The following is a 26,371-nucleotide window of genomic DNA, read 5'->3' on the forward strand; positions in this document are numbered from 1 at the left end:
AGGTGCTGGTGTCTGTGGATGGTGGATGTTCTGAAGGTGAAGTGGACACATTGACGATCAGTCCATAGGAGCTTGGTGGTGTAGATGAACGTGATGGAGTTTCCTGTTGTGAAGAGGGGGGTCGAGGGTGTGTCCTGCTGAGTGTGTGGGTTAGGTCACGATCTGGCAGAGTCCAATGTTGTAGAGGTTGTCCAGGAGGGATGTGGTGCTGGGGTCCAGTTGGTTGTCGAGGTGGAAGTTGAGGTCTCCCAGTAGGGTGTAGTTGGTGGACGCGATGGCATGCGGGGAGATGATGTCCGTAGTTGGCGAAAAGTCTGCGGGGTCCAGGGGGTTGGTAGATGAGGGTTCCACGGAGGGTGGAGGTAGGGCTGGCCAGTATCTTGAAGTGAAGGTGTTCCATCATGTCTGTGGGCTCGTCAGGGAGTGTGCTCAGGCGGAGGGTGGATGTGTGGACGATGGCGATTCCTCCTCCAGGGCGGGTGGGGCAGTCTTTCCTGGAGATCTTGTATCCTTGGGGAATGGAGATGGCGATGTCCAGTCCAGAGGTGGTGTTGGTCCAGGTTTCGGTAAAGAATGCTACGTCCAGGGTAGTGCTGTCGAAAAAGTCCCCGATTTCAGTAGCGTGTTTGTGGTGGGATCGGACGTTGAGGAAGATGCATTGCAGGGTCTTCGGTTCAGGTGTGTTCTTGCGGGCGGATTGCGCTGGGTCAGTGGTCTTGGTGGCGCTGCAGGTGTGCCGGCAGCGGTAACAGCTGAAGGGTCCGTGGGTGTTGGCTGGTGATGTAAGCTTGCATTTGTTGTTGCACAGAATGTTCTTTCTTTAACCCATTGTCAGTGCAGGTTACAAGGGTATTTAGCCAGCTCATGTATCCGGCAGCTGATTATTATTAATCCAGGCCGACCCTAGTGAAATGTGCTGAATTTGTTGGCAGTCATACACATTCAACAGCGCCTGTTTGTATACTTTCTGTTCAGAGCACCAACCTACAATAATTGAGGGGGGTCCTTATGTTCACTGAAAGGGCCACCAGCCCTCTTTTTGTTGAAGTTCTAGCCTGGCTGGGCGATATATGGAACCTAACACCTAGATCCAATGCAGTGGTAGTAGCCTGTCTTTGTAAGTAATGAAAACAACGAAAGAGTGTGCCTTCTTACGAGAAGAGCAAGCATGAAGAATCTTACTATATTCTTTTGAAATCCCTCACTCACCAACCTAGTTGGTGACATGCTTCATCTTTGGGCCCCACCTGGAGAGGCAGAGTGCCTCTCCGGTGTGCTTCAACGCCAGAATTACTGCGGAGCTGGATTGATTGGGTGACAGTGAAACCGAAGGTTGTGGGCCATTTTCCATGTACAAATTGCAGCGATTGCCAACTAACTACACACACCAAGGTCCTCAATCTGGAACAAGGCAAAACATGGACACAGTGTGCCCACACTAACTGCAACTCCCACTAATGTGGTATATCTTATCACATGCCCTTGTGAGTTGCGGTATGTGGGCATGACTACACGTAAGGTATGAGCAATAAGTGCGCTGTTAGGGAAAGCGACATGTCTGAGGGGGAGGGGGAGGTAGGGTTAGGAGGAGGGAGGTCGGGGGGGGGGGAATTGAGTTGAGGGGGGGAACGATGTTCTTTGTTCTCTGCTCTGAAGCATAGAGGCTGACAGTGCTTGCATAAGCAAGGAGCAACCCAATTCAGCCCTGTAGGACTGTACCTCAGGTCAACTGGGATATGGCGCTTACTATAGGAAAGGCCTCACTCCTTGTGTGGAACAGACTGACGGACTAAACAAGTTTAGGCGAGGCAAAGGCAGGCTGTGGGCACAACTATCGGACAAGTGTTGCAAGGCCAATGTATTGTGTATGAATATGTATGAGAAACGTTTGTGCATATTATGAAAACTTAATAAAATCTGTTTAAAAAAAAAAAAAGACTACACGTAAGGTGAAACAAAGACTTTGTGAACACAGAAGTAACATTAGGTGTGGAAGAGCCACAACTAAAATGAGTGAACATCTCCTTCAAACAAACCACACAACAAATGATCTGAGATGGACAAGCATCGAACAGGTTAGATCAAAGAAAAACACACAACAGATCCTATTCGAAAAGGAACAAAGGTGGGTCTACCGCCTGGGCGCGCACACACACACACACTCGGACTGAATGATAATATTCCTTGGGGTACAGCTTTACTATGCTAGTAACCCGCCCTTAGCTTTTTGGTTTCACTGCTAAGAGTAACATTTACATCCCCTATTTTGCATAACACCTGGGAACAGTTTATTGACTGAATTATAAATATATGAGACAGTACTTCCTATGCAGAAGGCCATCCCCTTCTGCATTGACAACCTTCTCCTTATTTTATTTTATCTTCTCTGTATCCACACCCTGAAGGCATTCACAATTTATGCATGCCTATCAATTGTCCTTTAACCACGGTAACTGCTGACAAAATGTGTCACCCTTGTAACCCTAACCCAATCTGCTTTGACAGTTATCCCTTTATCCATCACCCAGAGGCATTTACAACTGTTGCATGCCTCCCTTCTGTTTTTACCTTCATCTCTAGCTGTTTAGCTAATACTACTGTTTGATAATCTTTTCGAGTAGTTAAAATTACATGTAAAGCCCTGATGTGTGCTTGACACAGCGCATCACTAAAGTTGCATTCAAACTAGACCCAGAAAATATACGGTCAAGTTTTTCTGGCCGCAGGCTGATCACCAATTGGTGTACTTTTCTCAAAGCTCCAATACACGCCCCATGATTGGTCGCGTCTGTTACAATGTCTTACACTAAGACGCGATGACTCGCATTGACACGCCTATGGCCTCACCAGGGCTGCCTCGCTCCTTTATTAGACCGCGAGGGAACCGGACTAGTTATCATCGGGTTCCGGTTCCAAAGGGCAGAAGCAGGTACCGAGCGGGTGCCAGGCAGTGAAGATGTAAGTGAACATCGCGTGCCTACATAAGATAAGTAACCTTTTAGGGGGACACAGCTTTGAGTTTCCTGTTTTCTTTCTACTTACAGGGTGTATATTAACAACAAAGGAGTGACTGTGATTGAAATAATATCGAAAATAAAATAATGGGGTGTGATATTATTCCGCTTTGTGCCGCAAATGTGATCAATGCTCACACACGTGCAAGCACCTAGCAAGGAAATGTCTGTCTCCCTGTGTGCGCCCAGTAGGTCCTCCTCTGAGGAAGAAACCTGGTGGGCCTAATAATCACCCAGTGCTGGAAAGAAGGAGAAAGAACCTTACTTGTTAGAAGGACCCTCACTCACCACTAGTTGGTGACATGCTTCATCATTGGGTCCCCGCTGAGGTGACCGAGTGTCCCCCCAGCGTGCTACGACGCCTGGTTACAGCGGAGCAGGATGTGGTGAGTGCAACAGTGCCCAAATTAGGAGGTGACTAAGAGTGAATGTGTAAGTGTATTCAAAAATGCAAGGTTGTGCCTTTACAAAAATCTTTAATAATGGCCAGCCTGCATTGAATAAAAACAAAGTGGACGGACTCTACAGGTTCTGAATTAAGGAACCGGAGTCCTGGTCAGGATCAGAAATTGGTCAACATGTTTCTGCTGTAAGTTGCATTTAGCTCAGCATTCGTCAGGACCTTAGCAAAAGTCCTCCGGTGGTGTGCGCGCGCTAAGGCGTACCCTCCCAGGAGGCTCGAAATGTGAAAAATATATACAGTGTTGAGAATCAGGATAGTTTCCGTGATTTAATCACTACAATTTCAGTAGAGATACATAAAAAAACCTCCTTAGAGGCAAAATCATGCCCCTTCGGAACAGACAGCGTGGGACATCTTCACGCGGTGTAAATTTTGACCTCCGCGGCTCGCCTCTGTATACCTGCTCACTCGGCTGCTGTCTTCCGGGAGACTTTGTTTTTATTCAATGCAGGCTGGCCATTATTAAAGATTTTTGTAAAGGCACAACCTTGCATTTTTTAATACACTTACACATTCACTCTTAGTCACCTCCTAATTTGGGGACTGTTGCACTCACCACATCCTGCTCCGCTGTAACCAGGCGTCGTAGCACGCTGGGGGGACACTCGGTCACCCCAGCGGGGACCCAATGATGAAGCATGTCACCAACTAGTGGTGAGTGAGGGTCCTTCTAACAAGTAAGGTTCTTTCTCCTTCTTTCCAGCACTGGGTGATTATTAGGCCCACCAGGTTTCTTCCTCAGAGGAGGACCTACTGGGCGCACACGGGAGACAGACATTTCCTTGCTAGGTGCTTGCACGTGTGTGAGCATTGATCACATTTGCGGCACAAAGCGGGATAATATCACACCCCATTATTTTATTTTCGATATTATTTCAATCACAGTCACTCCTTTGTTGTTAATATATAATTAATTGGGGTACAGGAGTGCCTACTCATGCCCTCCCTCTCTTGTTGTTATTGATTACTTACAGGGTGTGCCATTTCTGCCACCACACCGCTTCCGAGACCCATGGTGTGATAAAAGATTACACCGCATGTGAGATTTTTTAAACATGGTGTTTTGTGTATTGTGTGTGGGACACTTGCAAAGCCGTACCGGCTCACTCGTTAATATTAGATTAGTATTGTCCACAATATAAATGATACCGCTAAACACCCTAGTAGGCGTGCAGGTGAAATAGCAGTCTAGCCAGCTTTAGTTGTATAGGTACTTCAGACATAGCGCTAACTATAATGCAAGGGAATGTTACCAGTCACCTCAATATACATTTGCACTCTGATCGACGCAGAAAGTGCACTATGAAGAGCACCTGACAATGATAATCCTGTGACAACAAACGCGCATAATGACTAATAATTTTTCACTCTGTGTGTTTGTCATCTTTCTTTTTTCCTATTACAAGTGCAATCTGGTTTCTCTAAATAGAGCAACCTTTTCTTTGATTCCATTGTTTATACTTTATTTTTCACATTCACGTCCTCTGGGGAGGGTGGGCCTTAGTGCGCTCATACCGCCGCGGTACCAGTCTTTGGTCCTGAAGAATGCCTGGTAAATAGCACCACTTAGGCAGAAACATGTTGACCTTACACAATGGGTCATAACTGAAAAGTCTCTCCCGTTTTCGCACCCCACTTTCTTTTTTAGCTTGTCTGGTTTAGACATTTTAACCACCACATTTTAATCACTACACTTACACTTTCACTGTCACCCAATCAATCAATCAATCCTGCTCTGCAGTAATTCTGGCTTTGAAGCACACTGGGGAGGCACTCTGCCTCTCCTGGTGGGGCCCAATGATAGTAAGATTCTTCATGCTTGCTCTTCTCGTAAGAAGGCACACTCTTTCGTTGTTTTCATTACTTACAAAGACAGGCATCTGACATTCTTACGGTGCATGCATCGTCACTCACAGGGGTCAAACAAAGTCAAAAGCCTTGCCTCCAAATCACAGTTTCTCTTAAGCACTTTTGACGAGATAACAAGAGAAGTGCCTTTGTTTACTACCACTGCATTGGATCTAGGTGTTAGGTTTCATTACCTTGACTGGGGGACCAAGAGTGCTCCTTAAATAATTTTCCCTCTCTCTCCTGTTGATAACAAATGTCTTTGTAAGTAATCGCTGTAATAACGACTCAAATAGCACTCAATAATTTGTCTATTTAATTTCTTTTATAGGGCTACTCAATCCAATGTAGGGTGTGGTAGAGGGTAGAAAAAGCTTTATTCGAGTTATACACTCATAAAAGCACACACATATAAATTCATACATTTCTTAAAAACATCAAACATTCTATAACAATTAATTTGTGGTTAAAAATACCTAATACATAAACATAAAAATCATTTATCAATTGGAATTAAAATAAGCTTTTTCATAATATGCGGAAACTAGATGCATGTTACAATATAGAAACCTCCGCGTTACGGACCATTCCCGAGTTTATACAATAAAAACTCATACCATACGTGTTAGCCGCATTTTAAAGTTAAAATTCATATATGTCTCCCAGTTGCTATCTGCAAAGATAAATCATACATAGGAATATGTAAAATTCAGAACACATTAGTGGATAGAGCCCTCCTCCTTATTGACCATGCCCACCCCAGATATTTGGCAGTTCCGACTACGATGGACATTTCAGTGGAGGAACAAATAATTCTCAGCCCCTCAACACCACTTAGGACACCAAGGTTCCTACAAACTGGAGCCAACCAAGATCTTCTTGGAGTTACATAAGCCACACATAAAAAAAGAAAGTGTGCGATGCTTTCATTGGGGGCCCCACATGACGGACAACACGCGCTACCTCCAGTTTTCCACCTGGACGTCATACACCTCAAGGGGAGAGAGCCTGCCCTTAACTGGAAAAATAATTTCCTATCTATTGGGACAGTTATATAGTCCCAGTACTTTTCTAAGGATGGTTTTTGTTTAATTTCCATGAATCTACCCCCCATGGATTCCGAGGTTACGCTCCTCCAAAGTTTTTGATCAATGTGGTTCCAATATAGTTCTTTAATACTGGATTTACTAGGGAATACTTCCCCGAGGGGGTTTTCCCACAATTTGGAGAGCCCAAGCTCTGCAAGGACATCCCTTAACGTTTTTAGCCAAGTGATTTTATGGAAAACATCTAGTTTGGCTAATGCTAAGAACCCCTCAGCATAGTGTCTTATTTCCACGGTTGTCCATAGCCGTCTCCAATAAAGGATAGGTCTCAGTCGGGCACGGTCACTAAGCGATCTTCTACCTAAATCTAAACCAAGCGGTATCAGTGGGGTACTTTGAGGGAGACTAGTTATCCCTCTCACAAACCTGTTCTCAGATCTTTGAAGGGTGGTAAGACTCTCAAAGCCCCAGACTTCAGCCCCATAAAGGGTTGCGCCCAGGGCTTTTGCGTCATAAACCATGAGAACAGGTTTTATAGGCCTGGTTTTGGATTTTACTTGCTCGACCCTGAGTGCTCCAGAAATCTGCTGGTGTTTCAACACCGCCTTCTCTATGTGTCTTGACCAACCAAGTTTACTTGATATCTCGACCCCGAGGTATGTAAAAACATTTACCAACTCTAGTTTGATATTGTTCAAAGACACATTGGGTCGAGATTGACGCTTTTGCCCAAAGGCCATCAACTTGGTTTTATTTACATTAACCTCAAGACCCCGTTCTTTACAGAATGAGTCAAAAATGTTTAAGGCTCGCTGGAGACCCGACGGGGTTTTAGACACGATCAAAGTGTCGTCAGCGAACATCAGAATCTGAACTCTGATGCCCGCTAACGAAGGTGCGTCAACCATTGCGTCCAATATCCTATCTACAATGCCATTAATGAACAGGGAGAACAGCAGGGGTGCCATAGCACATCCCTGCCGGACCCCCCGCTCGACTGGGAAGTTGGTGGTGGATTCCCCATTCCTCCCCCACTGAACCTTTGCATAGTTGCTTTCATGCAGACGCATTATCAGCGTGAGCAAATCAGGTGGGACCCCTATTTTGTACAGAACCTCCCACAGCGTGCGCCTGGGCACCAGATCAAAGGCGGCCCTTAGATCTACAAATGCTACATAGAGCCTACCTTTGCCCAGGAGTACAGTCCCCCACCGCAGCATGGTGAAGCGAAAAATGTGGTCGACCGTACTAGTTGCACGTCTGAATCCTGCCTGGAAGGGGGATAGAGCATTGTTGTCATCTACCCAGGCCATAAGTTTGTCAACCAACATCTTCCCCACCACTTTTTGCATGGTGGCCAACAAACTTATTGGTCTATAATTTGCCGGGAGTGACCGATCGCCTTTCTTAAAGATCGGTATTATTATTGCCCCCTTCCATATATTTGGGATTTTTGCCCCTTTCGCTAGACCATTTCCCAACAAGGTCGCGTATTTTGCCCACTGGGCCTTGTCGTGTTTGAAAATGTCTGAGGGGATTCCATCTAGCCCAGGGGCTTTCCCCCCCTGCAAACTTGCTATTACGAGTTCCGCGTCCTTGTATGAAAATAAATCACCCTTGCAGAATACCATAGGGATTGGTTCTATGGCCATAATATCCCTACTCTCAGCATACTGGGGTTTAAAATACTCGACCCACAACGCCTCATCGACATTGTAGGGTGTGTCAGAAAGCTTTATATCACTCATATATTTGAATGATTCATTGTCTCATTATATTATAAGTCAATGTACAGGAATTGTTACATAAAACAGTGAGTTGAAAGGTGTAGAAGTTGCATATTATCCGTAACAGTAGGTGTTATAAGTGTGGTAGGTCTGGAGAAAAAAAGTCAGAATTTTAAAAGTAACTCAGTGGTTGATGTTGTCGATACAGATAAGATTATTATTACCCAAAGGAACCCTTTTAAACCTAAAAATAATGAAAGATTGAGTAAAAAAACAACACTGTTCTAAACTTGTGCCTTGCAGCTTTGCCTTGATGACGGTTTATAGCTCACTGTGTCATATTTGGATTCTAACTTATGCATTGCAAGTAAAAAAGAGGTTCTTGGTAAAAAAAAAGCAGTAACTAATTAAGCGATATATGTAAAATATACATATCTGCTTTCCATGTTATACTTTGTACTTTACAGCTGGCACATTAACCTTTTAAAAAAAAATGTTTTTGTTGTGTCCTCATACCACCATAGTTTGCAAAGTCTAGCCAGCCAGCCGACCTGTACCGCTACAGGCTGTTTGCAATATCCTTATAATCCTGCGTACCAGCCCACCCAGTTTCCTGGTTGCTAGTTCCACGCAGGTGTAATCATAGGACTCCAAAACTTTTTAAGTTCTGATGGTACCATTCCAATTAAAAAATCATCCCATAACTCAGAGTGTGCACTGTTTTGAAGTCCTATGTCCATTTTGCAAATGCATTTTACCACCTGGAGCCATTCCATCCCTAGCGGCGGTACAGCGCCTGTGCATTTCTTACATATTTCTCTCCTTGCGAGAAGACACAAGTAAAATAATAAGGCCTGCCTTTTCATTGATAGGGGTAAAACCGGGTTCTCCTCCACCCCCATAATAACCAGAATTAAACTAATTTTTATGTTGGAGCAGAGAATTTCATTTATTACTTTCTCCACAGACATCCAATAATCCTTAATTGAGGGGCATTCAAAGAACATATGCTGATCACCCGTACTTGGCATTCCACGTCTATGGCATCTTGGGGCTACTGCTGTTACGAATTTTAGCCAGTTTTTTCTCTGTGTCCAATATAATCTATTAGCTGTAAAAAAAAGTGGTTCCTTTTCAAATTTGCTGGCTTAACCACTTTATACAACAATTTAAAAGAAAGTTGCCACATTCGCTGTGGTTTTGTCAGCTGAAGATCACCTGCCCAGATCTCATATGGTGCTTTCAGCTTCTTTTCTTCTGATATCACCAAGGTCTGGTACCAGACAGATACTTCTTTCTTTTTCTGGGCCTCATTATGTATTTCCTTCTCAAACTCCCAGCTGCCTCCTCCAATCCCTCCCCTGTTTGCCTTCCCCCAGGATAACAACTGCAAGTATGTAGCTGGCACATTAACCATCTAGAGCTGGGTGAGCTTAAAAATTAACAGAGAGAGCTGAGCCAGAGCAGGGGTCTGGCTCGGATCTTGGAGCCCGTTTACGAGCTAAACCCTGAAAATGTTTGCTATGTAAATCATAAAATAAGTATCACGTAAAATATGACCATGCCTTTTCAAGATTCAAAAAAGTGTTTTGATGTGGAAACTTCGACATTAATCCATCACATTATAGCACTGCACCAAAAGTTCCAGTTACATTACACCAGATGACGTTCATTTTTTTTTATCCCTGGAACATTAAGCGATTTGACCAGAATCATAGTATGGTGAGCCGACGCCAAGACTCTAACCTGATTTCCCCAGATCCAAAGTCAGTAACTCTGGCTGTAATGTCACATTCTGGGTAGCCGTAGGTTGGCAGCCTATAGCCACTTGCAGTTCAGCTTGTTGTGGGTTTGAGGTTCCTTCAGCCTGAAACCACACTTCAAGCTCGAGCTTTTAGTGGCTCGCCCAACTCTATAATCATCTATAATACTTTATAATAACTCAAAACTGTGACTAGACAAACCTATCTCTCGCCAGCAAGTCCATTAAGTATCAGAGTTATGTTACTGTCATTATCCCCTGAAATTGCTATACACACACAGTTCTCTACAGCCGGTGCCATAACCCTGTATGGTATTTTAAAATGCAGCCTTTTTGTGACCAATTAAGTAAGCCAGAACATATTGTCACATTTGTGGCTGGCAATTTCTTTGTGGCAGAGTTGTAAAAACATAAGGGTATAAGTTGACCTTCCGATTCAGCGTTTCATGACTGGCTGCAACTACATACCCCTAATATATGTGAACTCAGAGTAAATATTTGCTATTTCCTGCACTGCCAGTTGTTATGACACAACAGTTCCTTTATTTATTTCTTTTATTTTTAGGTCTCGCTTACTAGGCAGCACAAGCTCTTTTGGTTATGAGAGACCATTTGTGAGCTTAGCAAAAACTTACAGTGGGCTTAGAGCTTGCCAGTTGCTCAACACTGATTCGCTTAGTCACTCCTATTTGGTTGTTTCTTATTTAACGGCCTGTCTTCCTCATCTTGTGTTATTCCCCCCCCCCCTGGAGTGGATTGGCTGACTTCCACTGCTCAGTTTTAGGGAACTATGTTTTTTCTTTTTGTGAAGCAGACCGTGAGAGTGCATGTGTGTACCAGCTCTCTCACTCATGGTCTTCTTCGTTAAACACTCCATGAGTGTATGTGTTCCGGCTTCAGCCCTTGTGTGCTTCTCCTTCCTCCATACTATGTGCTGCATTCCACCTCGCGTCCTGCTCTCTCACTTCCTCGTGCTTTTCCTTCTCCCATCACCTTGTGCAGTGTTTTCTCACTCATGTGCTGCTTTTCACCTCCTCTCTCCACCCGGCTTTATTTTAAATTCATCCCAGTTCATCAGCTCCTCCTTTACTACGCTACCTACTCCAGTTTTGCTCCCCTAACAGACATTTACATTCTTTATTAAAACTTGTATTTATTTGTTGTGGGTGTCTGGCAGCTGCCATTTGCTCTGGGCTGTTTGTTACACAAAAAGCGATTTTCATGCTCTTAAACAATTTCATTTCTTTTACGTTTACTGTAGTGGTGTATGCCATTTTAGATAGGCCAATTTGGAAATAAGAGTGCCTGCGTTACCCCATAGGGCTAGTCCGTGAATCATGCACATGCATACTTCATAATGCATGTACTTGGCTAAAGAATAGTGCAGGCAGCAGCAGTAGCATCGTCACCAAAATTCTTTTCTTTTTGTTAATGATGTTCAGCACCAGCAAAAATTATTGAGACAGCCAATAGATTTACAAGGCAAGGCCTATTGGCTTGGTCAATGCCACTTCATGTAGTGCTGCAAATTATGAATGGCCTCGTAGGAGTAATAAAATGAATCAAACGACTACTAACCCTTATATTGTAATTGTTTGTACATCCTTTAATAGGGAAGGCAAATACGCATTTGTTTGATTGTTTTCGAATCCTAAGTAACTTTTTTTAGATTTTGCTTAGGCAGTGCTTGTGCGGTCTCTGTGAGACATGCTGTATTCAGAATATGGGCTTTAAAAGCTCCGCCCATTTTCAAGGACTGCCTGTTACATGTGTACTCAGAGCTAGTGAGCACTATTTCTTTAAGTTGAAGCACTGGATGTCAGTGCTTGTGGTTTACAGAGCTCTGTTGTAAATAGAGGTGTAAATCTTGCTCTTTTCTTGCCACATTTGCTGTGCAATCAAAGACCACGGTCTGTTTTAGCTACTGCTGCTTTCTTCTTCCTCCTGCTTTTGAAAGAAACGGCCCGGCCTCACGGTCCCTGTCTTCCTATGGCTAAATAAGCCTTTGTAAGCAGGAAGTCTCGCATTTGCAAGAGTTTGAGCTATTGACATGGTAAATGACAATGCCTTTTATATAAATGTTTTGAAAACCTGCAAACTGTGTGTAAACACGCACTTTGTACTTCTAGTCCTTGCTTACTGCGCCTTTTTTTTACTGCCAGCCTTGCTTCTCGTAAGGAAGGACTATACGCTTTCAGGTTTTCAAAACACATAAATAACAGGCGTTGTCATTTACAATGGCAAGAGCTAAAACTCCAGCAAATGTGAGACCTATTGCATTGCAAATGCTTGTTATTATAGTGGAAGTTTCGCATGATACCGCTACTGTTCATTTGTGCACGATGGCAGCTGCCTTCCTAGATGACTTTAGTAGCCTAAGTGATTGGCGTTTATTATGAAAATGTAACTATTAGGCAGAGACAGCGGGACTGCAAGGGATTTTTGCGAATCTAAATGGTGCAAGGGACATTACCCCATCAATTGATGGCCTTCGTTTAAAATGGAGGGGAGTGGATTGTGGGGCTATTCTAGATAGCATACAAACACTACATCCACATCTGATTGATTCTTGTTTGTTCCCAAGCGATAATTACGACCAACTAATTGCTGATTTTGAAGCTTTGTGCTCAACCATTAAAACCCTTTTGTCAGTCCCATTACCTAAGGAAGGTAAAGAGCCAAGGTGGTTTGATTCATCTTGCTCCGTGGCTAATAGAGAATTAAGAAAGGCTCTCTCTACAAAACCTAGGTGCAAAGTTACCGTACAATTAGCTAGGAAAAATTATAAAGCTAAAATACTTGAACGGAAATCTAATTTGCTTACTGAACAATGGGACTCTTTGGTAATTAGTGCAAACTTGGGTGGCAGCGGCCCGTTTTGGTCAGCTGTCAGAAAAACGAGGGAAATGGGAAAGAAGCTCACCCAAATCAGTTGTAATATAACAAGCTCAGCTTGGGAGACTCATTTTTCCAGAATTTATGCTGCCCCCCTAGAGGAGCATTCTCCTCTTATTTTTGGTCATTCAAATGGTTTACAAATTTTGGAACATGAAGTCAGATTAGCTATAAAAGAAAGCCTGGGTAATAAGGCGCCCGGACCTGATGGCCTGCCCATTGATATTATTAAATATGATGTTGACTTATGGACACCCATATTTCTTAATATCTTTAATAGTCTTCCAAAAACAGGCATGCCGACCACATGGGCAACCAGCATTATTGTTCCAATCTATAAAAAGGGAGACAGGTCTGACCCTGCAAATTATCGCCCTATCTCCCTTTTGGACAAAACGTTAAAAGTGTTGGGTCGCATAATATACCACAGAGTACTTGAATGGGCAACTGATACTGACTTTTTAGACCCTTGTCAGATGGGGTTCCGCAGTGGGGTAGGCACAGTGGAGCAATGCCTAAATTTCAAACTGATAATTGACAAATATAGTGTTGCCCGCTCCTGCCCCACCTATCTCGCGTTCATGGATCTCTCATCTGCTTTCGATCTTGTGAATAGATCGAAGCTTTGGTCTATCCTTTCAATCAATGGTCTTGATATCACCCTTGTAAGTTTTCTAGCCTATCTCCATACCGACCTGAAAGCACGGGTACGTATCGGGATGGGTGGAGAGGTATCGGGAGCCATTGATATAGGTAGGGGGGTGAGACAGGGGTGCGTTCTAGCACCCCTGTTGTTCATTATTTATATTAATGGCTTATCCACCTGCCTGAAAAAAGTCACTACAGATGTTCCAATGATTCTAGGGAAACCACTTCCAGTGCTTCTATACGCAGATGATGCGGTGCTTATGGCCCGCACTCCTAATGCCCTTCATCTGCTTGTAAATAGTTTTGTAAATTTTATGAGGGATTTGGACCTGAGTGTAAATTTTAAAAAATCCTTTATTATGTCCTGTGGCCCAGGCAAAAGGAAACTCAATACCATTCAGTTGGGTATAGACAAATTGGAATCTGTCCCCAAATTTCCTTATTTAGGGTTGGTTTTCGCTGCGAACGGCTCGTGGAGTGGGCATTTGGCCCACGACACGAGCAAGTTCTCGAAAGCCAACAACTCTGTTTTGAGTCTCCCCCGCCCAAAGAGAATAGGTGCCACTCGGGCTATTTTAAAGATTTTTAAATTACAGTGCTCACCTGTTGCCACGTATGGAGCAGAGGTGTGGGGATCAGAAAATAGCTTCTGCATTCAAAGGGAGGAAAATCGCTTCTGCAGAAAAGTGTTGGGCGTACCAATCTCCTCACCCAATTTTACTTGTCACAATGAATTAAACTTTCCACACATAAGTGACTTCATTAGAGCAAGACCAGCACTGTTCTGGATCAGAATCTGGAGGAATGATGCTGCTGCTCTTACACAAGATATTATAAAAGACTGCTTAAGTTGTGTACACGGAATGAAGATTCCATGGATTCTGGAAGTTTCTAAATCACTTAATGAATTCGACAGAGGCACTTTGTTCACTGATCCTATGACAATAGAATCAAAGGACAAAGGTGAGGTTAAACATGCACTATATGCACTTTATAATAGCGAAAGGCTACGAAGCGAATCACAAAAATCAAGTGTTAGAAAATATTTAGGAAACGGACTGTGTAGCCAAACACTGCCGCCCTACCTCTCCCTGCCTATGACTGGCTGGGAGCGATCACTACTGTTTCGTCTAAGGGCAGGCACTGTAAAATTTATGCTGTCTTTTCCATTGGGATATCGCCACAGTGCTGACTCTATTTTATGTCCATGTGATGTGTGAGCTTACAGGATGATTTGCACTTTTTATTTTTCTGTAAATTTTATCTTAAATTCATCAAATGGTTTTTAACTCCGTATTTTAAGAAATTCAGACCACTGTCACTCAAAGATTCATATAGTATGTTAATTGCTCTGGACAGTGACGAATTAACTTTTCGTACCAGTTCTTTTTTAAGACTGGCTATACAAGCACGTAAATCGATGGAAAATCCCTGAACACAGTAATTAATTTTTGTCACAATGGAAACGTATGATGATCTGATGTATATTGTATTGTCACTGTATGGAATTTAATGTCATATGTTATTTTATCATTTGTATGTATATATATTATTATTATTCTGTGTTGTTATTGTGATCGGTAGTTTTATGAATTTTAAGAAATTCGAATAAAGGTCTTTTGAACTTGAACTTGGGACTGCAGGTTTTTCGGTGAAGTTTAACAAAAGCTGGTTGACCTGTTGTTCACCTGCCAAAACTCTACCCGACCCCCCTCCTCCTACACCCCCCCAACCGACACCAGCCCCTCCCTCTCTCACTTCGCAGCTGCTCCCGCTGTATATCGTTCTCTAGCACGTATTCTCTTACTTCGCAACCCCCCTTTAATTCGGGTCTCTCGCATACCCCCTCGTTCTATCCCCTGTTAAATGTTCAATTGCTCTCACTTCCCCCGGTATCACCTCCTTCATGTCTCTCGGTTCTCATTTCTTTGTTATTTTCGGGGCGGTCTCCTCGTGCCGCCGCGTTCCCGCGTGTCTGCAGTCTGTTAGCCCGTGCATCCGCTCTCATCACGCGCCTGTGCCCTCCTGTCAGCCGCTTCGCAGGTGTGTTTCGTGTACTCCTTCCTTAGGTGTCCGTTCTTGTCGCAGGTGCCTCGTCCTTTTTGTCTCTAACCCTCCACTTCTCATTCGCTCCCCTCCCCTAACAGGTGCCCCTCTCTCTCCCTGTTCACAGGTGTCGGCCATGGTCCTATCCTCTCACTGGTGTCTCTTTAGCCCCTCCCTCCCGTCACAGGTGCTCGCCCTCTGCACGGTCGCCCTCCCTCCCCTCGGCACGGTATGCCTCGGTACCCCCGTTGATTCCTCGCTCATCTGCTTCCTCCTTCTGTCCGCAGGGTGCTCTGTGACCTGGAGGAGGCGGAGCGGGGGATGAGCCGGCAGCAGACCCCGCCCCCGGCGGCAGCTCCCGGTAGAAACCACGCTGAGGGGCCGGGCCATGGCGCAGCATGACCGAGAGCCGGAGGGCGGCGACCACCAGGGCCCCTAGGGCCAGGGTACCGCCTCACTTCGTGGACCCGGAGGTCGAGGCTGCCGCCTTGTCAGAGGCTCAAACATATCCTTTGTGGTAACTTCTTTAGGTATGACCGTGTCACTCATCTGCCTCGAGCAGGAAACCGGACCCTGCAGCCTACCACTGCACATCCCCGGGCTCGCATTACAGCTCCCATTCGAGCGTTTTACTCCCTGTTTTCAGGACTGCCTCAGAAACCACAAAAAAATCGGATGTGCGTTGTTAATTCTAAACCTAGTAGTGGGGTGCACAGGCCTCAACTGGCATTCTCATGTGATGTATTGAATCTGATGTGTGGCAATCCATATGTGGTTTGCAAACTCGCCCATGTCTGTCACATGCTCGGAAAAGGGTTTGTTTCTTCCTGTTCCTGAGTGAAGGATAAGCGGCCCTAAGTTTCGCTTTTGCAACTTTATCATTTCCTTCGCCATCTAAAAGAAGAAGAAACGTGTCTCGGAGAGTAACATTTTTGCCATTTGCAGCTAGTTGGTATACTTAAATGGGTTACTGTCCGATATCTGAATTGACTGGATGGGAATAAGCGTTGCTTGATGGAGGTTGATATTGTATTGTAAATTATGAGGTAGGGAATTCACAGTATGAACATGTAACACACAGTAGTTGAGTAGTACGTACCAGCACCGTTGTGCACCAAGAACAGTTTTAAATACAAAAAAGTCGCACCTGCCACCTAACTTCACCTTTAGGCATAACGTAAGTAAATGCATAAATTAAGTAGTGAGGATTTCCCTGGTTAGGGTTAGATACATTATTTAAACTAAGATTAGACCTGTCAGTCTGGTAATACCTTCATACTTTAGCCTACCTGCGCTTTTAGTCGGTCAACTGATAACAGAGAAGGACAGCCTTGTATGTTAAGGTATTGAAAATCTTATCAACAAGATGCAGGTTCATGTAGCAGTCTCGTAGAGCAATTACTGTAATTTGTTTTGGATGTCTTTTATATGCGCCTAATGTAAGCGTTGGATTTTGCCAATACGTTTAACATTAACTACATACACTATGAACAATACAACGTTTATGATTTGTGGTGACCTGGGTTATTTGCATCCACAGAATCAAGCTGTTGCTAACATTCAGCTGTTTTAGAGTAGAAAACAGCCTTTTGTTTACTGAGTGACTGAATTCTCTTGCGATCCTGTAATTTTGTTTGCCTTCCAAGTTACTTAGGTGGTCCAGCACATCACATTGTAATGAGCCATCACAAACTTGGAGGTTTCATGCTCAATTCTAAGTTCCTAAATCTGCAGATAGTTACAGCTTCTTCCTGACAGTCCTTACTTAGTACTAGCATTTAAAGCAACTATACAGAATGTGCTTCTTCTGTTCACCAGTTTAAAGCCTCCACCGCAGTATTGATCAGTAATCCTAGCACTGGTTCCCAGAATACCCTGTGAAGTCATTTGAGTTTTTTAAGGTGGTCCCCGTTGCACTATGTATGTTTAAACGGCACCTAGAACAACTGGGTGTTGATCAATATCAGGCAAACGTTTTACAGCATGCTCTTGCTGTACCCATCTTTAGGTGCTTAGTCCAATGAAAAGAGATGTCTAGTTCTGACATGCCCAGGCAGTACTTCTCCCACTAGTGGCTATCCAGAACTAATTTATTTTTGCTTCTACTTAAAAATTCTTATAAGTCATGCAGGCTACACAGTTGTTTGGCAATCCGTTATTCCTATCCTTCTGGCAATAGTTAGACTGCACTTGGTTCTAGATGGGTAAAGGACCACCAGGTATTCACAAAATGGAAAGGAAGTGGAGTACAGTTCTCTGAGTGCTGACAACCCCCCTCCCCAGGGAGAATCCTGACATAAAGCTTGTGAGAATGGTGAAACAATCCTCAATAAATGGATACGTAACTTAGACCAGAGAGTAGGTGTTTGCAACACTGTCAAATGCAGCAAGAAATTCTCAAAACCTGGTTCACCCTTTTATGGTATTATAGACAAAGCCTAGAAATCATACTTGTGTATTTCCAGGGTGTATTCAAGAGAGCAAAACAGTCACTCAGAGTCTCACCACTTGCCCTCCGGTCTACCTGTACCAGGCTATAGAGGACACAAATATTTGGCAGAGATTGCCCATGACATGTCTAATAGCAAAGGTCAGTCCTTTTGGTACCCTTCTTTAATGTAACTACAGCTATTGCCTAATCACAATTGTTGTCTTTATCATAGATTAGTTTGGTAAGTTAATTTGTGAATTCTCTGGGTGACCCTATGCTGTCTTCTCTCCAGCTATGTCATCCAGCAAGCAGGATGTGACATTTCTCAGATGCTGTAGCTAAATATAAGGCGAGAACTTTAGTGAGCGAGAATTAGCCCCACATCATTTGAAAGACTTGCATTAACTTTTATGAGAACATTGAAATGTTATAAAAAGGTCCTTGCAATGCTGGAGCAGGCTTTTAATAGCCTGTAAAGCCTGCTACGGCAGGCTCTTAGGCTATATTAGTACATTGGAATGTTGAAACTTGCTCGGAGACCATGAAGTAGATCAGGGTTCATAATGGCTGGCTTTATAATGGCAGGTATAAACCTTCTGCTCCAACAATTCAACGTTTGTCTTCATGTTTCTTACTCTTTAATTTAGACCATTCTACCCTTAGTTGGTGGAAAGTTCTAATAGCCTTATAGCCCTTCTTCTTCAGGCTATACATGTTGTTAAAGGCCTCTCCCTCATTATAGGCCCTCTCCTGCAAGTTGGGCCTATTGCTCTGGCTCAGGGCCTTTAACAACCGATATAGCTCTCAGCAGTAGCTGTAAGGCTATATTAGAACATTGGAATGTTGAGAGCGCCATTGAAGACAATGGAGTAACAGCTGCCTATATAGAGTGGTATAGGCCCTCTGCTCTCCACATTTCAGTGTCCTAATGCACAGCTTCTGCCTCTCTTTCCCATGACCCTCAAATATATTAACTAGGCAGAGACCATGCAGGAGGGGACACAGCCTAAACATTTCTCACCTCCTGTAGCTTAGTTGTACTAGGGCTACAGAAGGTGAGACGATGGGATGCTGCTCAGCTCCTGGGTCACCCTGGCTTGGCTGAACTACGAAAAGCAGTTCAGCCAAGTCTGGAAGAACCAGGGCCTAAATTAGGCCCTTTTCACAGCTGTTGCCATTAAAGGGGGGTCCTACCTTGCATGCTGCTCCACTTGACTGACGCCACAGACCTCTGCTTTCTGCTTGGGGGCACGCCGCATCTCTCCTGCTCATTCTCCTCCTGCGAGGACTGCCGCACTTCGCGCCACTGGGGCGCTGGACTACATCACCCAGAAGCGCTTACAGGAAGGGGTGGCTCCCGGTCATGCTTTAAAGGCTGCAAGGACATACGCGACATGGGACACGCGCAGGCGGCGCGGTGCTAAGCCCGGACCCGTTTGAGCCCATTAGAGACCGAAAGAGGCCGGGGCCCCCCCCTCTAACTCCAGCGGTCCAGCAGGTCTGTTTGAAATCCATCTTATGCAGTGTTTTTGGGATACTAACATTTTGGGCTTTCTTGTGTTTACTGCACTTAGCTTGAGATGAATACGTGAGCAGGAAAGAGTAGATTTGCACCTTCAGGGGGGAAGCGTCGCAGGGACTCTGGACCAATTTTTAATTAGGCCTAGTTCTGTTCTTGCACATGAGATCGCTCTGACCGAGCGTCGTCTATCCTTAGATGTTTTATAAACTAAACGCTCATCATTGGGCGCCCTGACATCTGCGCTTACACCTGAACGCTGCTTGGTCACAGGCTCTGACTCTTGTGGCTTAGTCGAAGGTGTTAGTCAGTCTTCACATGCCTCGCTGGATTTATCGGCAACAGTGGAGGTCCCAAATACTGCCCCTGCCGATGATTTGGCCCGTGAAGGTACATCTGTTGGCACCCTAACACGTGCTGCTACAAGGACTGTGCCCAAATCCAAACCTCAAACTAAGGAACCTATGGTAACTATGCCGAGTGTACTGTGCAATCTTGTAATCTCAAAACCCCCTTCGCCGACTACCTCAATATCCAATCCTAGGTTTCCATCTTCGAGTAGAATTGGCAGAGAAGAACCAGCTCCTGTTGCGGGGCTGGTTGCTCCAGGCGGTCAGTTGGATGAGGATTGGAACATTTCTAGTGAATTTGCCCAGTTAATACCGAGTACACCAAGGGGTAGTTCCCCGGGGTAGTTCAGAAAGTAACATCACACACAATCGCTCTAATCGAGGCATAGGCACTCAATTAATGCTGGCCAATGGACAGTCTGGCCGAAATCCCCTTCCCATGCATAATGGTTTGGCCAATAGCTCTGTCGAGGATGGTTTTTAGGGCACTACCCCTCCCACCAGCCGCTGCCCTTCTGGTAGTGGTCTTGAGGAATGTACCGACCTTGCAAGCCGGGCAGCTGGAATCAACTGACCAGCTACTGGCCAAAACTATGCACTGGCCTATATCGCAACTGAAGCTAGACGGGGATAGGGGCTGGGACATCTGCAATCAATTGATAATGGCAAGACGGGCTCCATGGGTTGGACACTCTATGAAGGATGGGGTGGCTGATTGTGTAATTGCCAACTTTAATAACGAGCAGGTTGTTAATTTCTACTGGAGCACCTAGGGAGTAGAAGGCAAGGGTGTAATCGTGGGGAAATCTCCCTCCTACCTCTAGGGGTTTTCTATAGACCCGGCCATCCTTCTCTGCTGGTGGAGATGATCCAACTGGCTATCTTATATAAAAACATTCGATATAATTGCCCTCCAGGAGACCTGGGACAGGGGGGATAATTTCTTGTTAGACGGTTTTAGCTCATACTTATTACCTGCATGTCCAGCTTTAGTGGGCAGAGCAAAAGGTGATCTTTTGTTTCTTCTTTCCTTGGACTTAAGGGGCTCTGTAAAAAGGTTAGAGATAGACTCTCCCCATTGTCTGATATTGGAGCAAAACCATCCAAAGCTTCTATTAGTGAATATCTACAACTCGGGGGAATGTGACTATGTAAATCAGCACCTAAGTACTTTGAATTATTTTCTTAATGAATATAAATTAAAGCAATCCACTTCTTATTATGTTTTATTAATGGGTGATTTTAATACGCACTTGTGTGACTCACATTGTTTATTTGAAGATCTGCATGGCTTTAATAACGCCACGGCCCCACAATTTGAGCACACTACACCGGGCGAGGGCCTTGAGTCCCTTTCAACTGATGCCGATCTTTTCGAAGTTAGTTTTGCTAACCCTCAAAATCGGTGCCCCATGCTTAAAGCCAAGGTTAGAAACACCATTATAGATTATATTTTTATGTCCCCTGTGTTATTGACCAAGGTCAATTTTTATAATGCTCAGGAATCTCCTTTGAGCGATCATAATCCGGTTATTTTAATCTTGGATATTACCTGTGGCATCCTGGGCAAAGGAGGTAGGGATTGGGTTCCGAATAAGGTGCTACCTTGTGATCAAGGGAAGGAGGCTTAGATGGGCCAATGTAAACCCGGATACATTCCTCCAGGGCCTGTGGGAGAAATGTACAGATAGCATCACTATTTGCACTGACCCTCTAAGCACTAAGGATGCACCACTTGGAGCTTGTGAGGGCATTTGTACTCAGATAGGCCATGACCTAACTATAAAATCCAAACCGAGAACCACATGTGGCCCAAAGTGGATTGATGAGAAATGCGCACCGCTCCTTAATCTTAGCCCTGAAAAAACAACCTCTGGATAGGAATCTGATAGCCGGGTGATGGAAGGAGTATAAGCAAGTACTTCACAGTCGGAAAAAAGTGTTCAAGGATGAGGCATGAATTCATTATTGTCCGTGGAGGTGTTAAGGGATAGCTCCAGGTTTTTGGCTATTATAAGTACCCCTTTCTTTTCTGGGGAGGATACTAAAGCTCAGGATTGTAATATCACAGACGCCCAGTGGCGCTCTCATTTTGAGGCGATTTATGAGTCCAGGGGGGCTTTGGACTGCACCCCCTGGCCCTCGCTCCATCAAGCTAGCACCCCAATTGAGTTTAATGAGGGGGAAATAGAGAAAGCCATAAGAGATACTGACAGCAATAAAGCGCCAGGCCCAGATGGCGTTCCTGCAGATCTCTATACAAGTAACCCTCAATTCTGGGCTAAAATCCTTGCAAATGTTTTTAGTGCTGTGGGTTCAGCAGGGTTCCCGGCCTCTTGGTTAAAATCAATTATTATTCCTATTTTTAAAAAGGGGCAGTGAGGGGATCCTCGGTGTTACAGGCCGATATCCCTCATTGATTCCTCTGTGAAAATTTTAGGAAAGGTAATCCTAACTAAAATTACAGACTGGGTAAGTGAGACGGAGATTTTGTCTAATATGCAATATGGATTTAGATGTGGGAGGAGCACTATGGACCAGTGTTTAAATCTGCATCTATTAATAGGCAAATACACTATGGCTAAGGAAGGTTGCCTGACAATGGCATTTATGGATTTATCCAGTGCGTTCGACCTGGTTAACAGGTTGAAGCTTTCGAACATTTTATTGGAAAAGGGACTTGACCCTTGTCTAGTTTATTTTTAGCTAATCTTCATCAAGACCTCTCTGCTTCGGTTAGGATATCCCAGGCTGGTGACAGCACCAGATCTTTTAATTCGGGCAAGGGTGTCTGGCAGGGATGCATTTTAGCGCCCCTGCTTTTTATTCTTTATATTAATGATTTGGACAAATCACTGGTGGAGGCAGCTCTGAATATTCCGTGTTGGAAGACTACCCAATCCCTGTTATCCTATACGCGGACGACGCAGTACTTTTAGCCCGTACTGCGGTGGGCCTTCAGCGGCTCTTGGATGCCTTTGGGGCGTACATGCACTCACTGGACTTGATTGTAAATAATGGAAAGTCACACACTATGACAGTAGGTCACAGAGCTAGAAAAACATTTTACTGTAATGGCGTGGAAGTTTCCTCCGTGTCCTCCTTCACTTACCTGGGAGTCCTATTTGATGATAGGTCATCCTGGGTTCTGCAACAAAAAGTTCAAAAGAACGCAGTCATACGAGCTTCCTCATCTCTTCCAGGGTTTGCACAGCATTTGGGGGCTAGAACGAGAGGCTATCCTAAAGGTTTATAAAGCCAAGTGCCTGGCTATTACGGCCTATGGATCCTCTATATGGGGCTATAAAGATCAGGCTGGGATACAGATAGCTGAAAATAAATTTCTACGGAGTCTTTTGTCTGTACCACAATCTTCCCCATCGTATGCTATACATCAGGAGTTGGGGCTAGGCTATGTCACTGACATTTTGAGTACAGCTCCGTTGCTTTGCTGGCTCAAAACTTGGCTGAATCCTGATTTAACCCTGAACCACATGATTTTACGGGACTGTGTTAAGTTAGATAAGTCCTCTAAAATCAAATGGTTGTCGTATGTTAAAAGCATGTTATCCAAAATAGGACGGCCAGAGCTTAATGAGGACCCTGATGAGATTCGGAAGGAGGATGTGATGTGGGTAAAATTGAATTTTAAGAATTTTTTGATGCTGGGCGAGAAGAACAGGAGCTATGTAAACCTTTAGTTAGGGCCCATTACTTGTTAAAAACATCTATTAACATGGAACCTTACTTGTCAATTGTTAACGAGCCTTATCATCGATGGCTCCTAACTAGGCTCCGTTTCAATTTGATTCATCTAACATTGGGGGATTATCAGGGATGGTGTAATCCTGATGATGCCGAACCCTGCCAATGCGATAATTTCTTATCCCAGGATACTTTACATTTTAAGATGTTCTGTGACTTTTATTCCAATATTTGCATGAGATTTCTGGTACCTAACCTGAGAGGAAGGGGTTTCTCTCAGGTTAGACCAGCGTTAGTTTTTCTACAGTCTTTGTGTAACCCTGGTGATATTGTTTAATATTGTATCTTTTCTGGTAGCGGCAGTGAGGATTAAGAATAAGAGAAATTTGATGATGATTTCTTTCTAAATAAGAGTTTAAAGTTTACTATTATTTTTTTAGGACAAGGGGTTTGACTCGGTGATAGTGTTTTTATCTAAATGAATAGAAATATCGTCTGTATTTTAAATCTTATGTTAAATGATTTGTAATATTGTCTGTTTGTGTTTTGTTTTATGTACTTTTATGATTTTAACTAATCGAATAAAGTGGATTGAGTTACTGACATTAAAGGCCCGCTCCCTTGTTAATGGACCTAGCCTTCAGCTCTGGCATTTTATTAATTTAAAACTTTTTTATGGGTTTTAAACATTTCAAGAGCAATACAGTTTGTTGTTGTGTATGATTACATATAAATAGAGTTGGAGATTGAATCGCACATGCCGTATCACAGTTACAAAGAGCAGCTTTGGGTACAGACATAGTGCTGGAGATGGGCGATGGCACACAGAAACTGATACTACCCACTGTGTGTCTCTGTCCTCTTGCAGTTATGCCCTCTAGTAGTATATATTAAGGAAGAGGATCGTTGCGGGGAATAACTGTAAGCGGGAGAGTATGACCAACGAACTCGGAGACTCACTGGGGAGGGTTAACAGATAGAGGTGGTGTAAGCATTTTGCAAGTGTTCTTGTTCATGGGGTTACGGGCGTAGATGAGGCGCAGTCTTGATAGGCCTCAGGGTGAGCTGGCTGTGGCAACCACTGGTGTGTGCTATATTGGAGACTTTGGGGGTGGGTGGGTCTGCTTGTGACCCTGAGAGGGGGTGTGCAATGTGGCGCCTCTGGCGATTGCAGTGGTGTAGGGGAGGACTTGGTATTTTAGATTGTGTGCCTGAAGCTCTGGAGGAGCGAGGCCCATTCAGTGGAGATGCGTTGTTCTCAGGATGAAAGAAAAGAAAAGATGTCTTTAGATTTAGCAGCAAAGCACAGAGTTTAATTATTCGATCGAGATGTAAGAATAGACAACTCCTGCATAGCTGTGACCTAAAGCTTCCTGTGGTACATGAGTACTCAGTGAAGTATATACTGTTTCATTTCAAAGGTGAATATGTAATGTGCATAATTATTGATGGAAACTTCCAGCAGAAGTCTTTGTTAAAGGCAATACTATTCTACAAAAATCACGAATCACATAATTTTAAAAGTTTGCACTTGGGGGTTGCTACATTTCTACGCTGACTTGGTCTCCTTTGCTTGTCTGGGTCTGAAGTGTTAGGTACTATTCCTACATGTCTGGGATTCTATGAAGCCTAACATCCTTGCTGCCTTGCACATCTATTCTACTCATATCAACATATTTTATTAAACATGTGTTCCCTACAAAGCAGGCCTGTGGCCTTCACCGCTACGGTAGCTGCCTAAATATATTTCTGTAGTCTACAAAAACATGGATTTACTTTTCTCCCTTCAAATTTTAACCCTATTGGTGCTGTTTTTCTTTCTGCTATTGTAGCAAGGCTAGCCCTGTACTGGTCTTTCACTACATACATTTGTACACATTTTCCAGCTGAGGTTTGCATTGAAACATACTCTTTCTCCATTATTTACACTTCTCTCCCTATAGTTGAATTTTCAACTACTTCCTCACCTTCCTTTGGCATAATTAAAGTGTGTACATTCTCTTCAACATCCTGCATTTTATTATCCACTCTATTAGTGACCATCCCTCCTATCTTCTGACTAACCCTCTTGTAACATCCTATCACAAAAAGGAAATATTGTATACATACTTTTTTTATTAATGTTAATAGACAATTCGATAAAAAATATATCATTAGCTACATGCGTTTAGACAATTCACATTTTGTATGTGTGTATTAAAAACATTGTCAATTCATGAACATTTTAATAAAATACATTGTTGTTAAAACAGAAGAACAAACTGTCAACAACGTGTTTTATTAAAATGATCATGAATTGAAAATGTTGTATACAATATTCCCTTATAGATTTTATGATTATGTTTTGATATTACTTCTTGATATTGTTGGTTTATTGTTCTGTTTATAATAGTTCGTAATTTAGAGACCTGGAAATTTCATTTAGAGCACGGTTTGATTGCGAATGTCTGGTAGGTCAGTCAGGCCATAGCACCAATGACATTTAAATCACAAATTTCATTTCAGGAAAAAATAACTTTTGTGTTTGTCTACGTATACCCATCCCTTTTCCAAGAAGTAGGGTACCTCCTTTACATTTTGAGCCTGTATTTCTAGCCATGGTTTAGCTTCTAGTCCCACTACTCCATCTAGCTTGCTTGCACCTCTGTGGGCAGGCCTCACTTCAACACATTACAAAATAACATGACATTTTCTCCAGTGTTTTCCCAATTGCAACCTACTTCTTGCACCCACCGTTCTTTCATTCTGGTAATGAATACTGCAATGTCTTCAGTTGGTTTCATACTTTCTGCCATAAGAGCTCCAATATCTGTTCTATCTGGATATGTTTGCCTTAGTGCATTCCACACATATTGTCTGATATTGTTAATAGATGATCCATCATATTGTGTGTCTATCGAGGTTATTTGAGGAAATC

The 26,371-nt window shown here is 43.6% G+C and overlaps 1 protein-coding gene across 6 annotated transcripts in view; it reads left to right on the forward strand.

Annotated features, from left to right (window-relative positions):
• The window catches only part of TBC1D14 (TBC1 domain family member 14), an 830,696-nt gene that overhangs the window by 57,353 nt on the left and 746,972 nt on the right, over nucleotides 1-26,371 (forward strand). The window contains exon 2 of one of the 6 annotated variants that reach the window (XM_078678510.1): nucleotides 15,737-15,979. The exons of 3 other annotated variants lie outside the window; for them this stretch is intronic. The gene's annotated coding sequence lies outside the window, so the exon portion shown is untranslated. Of the gene's footprint in view, nucleotides 1-15,375; nucleotides 15,447-15,736; nucleotides 15,980-26,371 lie in introns of those variants that run through there. 2 more of the 6 variants (XM_078678509.1, XM_078678513.1) reach the window with 2 other exon arrangements.

Source organism: Lissotriton helveticus, chromosome 2_2 (genome assembly GCF_964261635.1).
Source record: "Lissotriton helveticus chromosome 2_2, aLisHel1.1, whole genome shotgun sequence".
Lineage (NCBI taxonomy): Eukaryota > Metazoa > Chordata > Amphibia > Caudata > Salamandridae > Lissotriton > Lissotriton helveticus.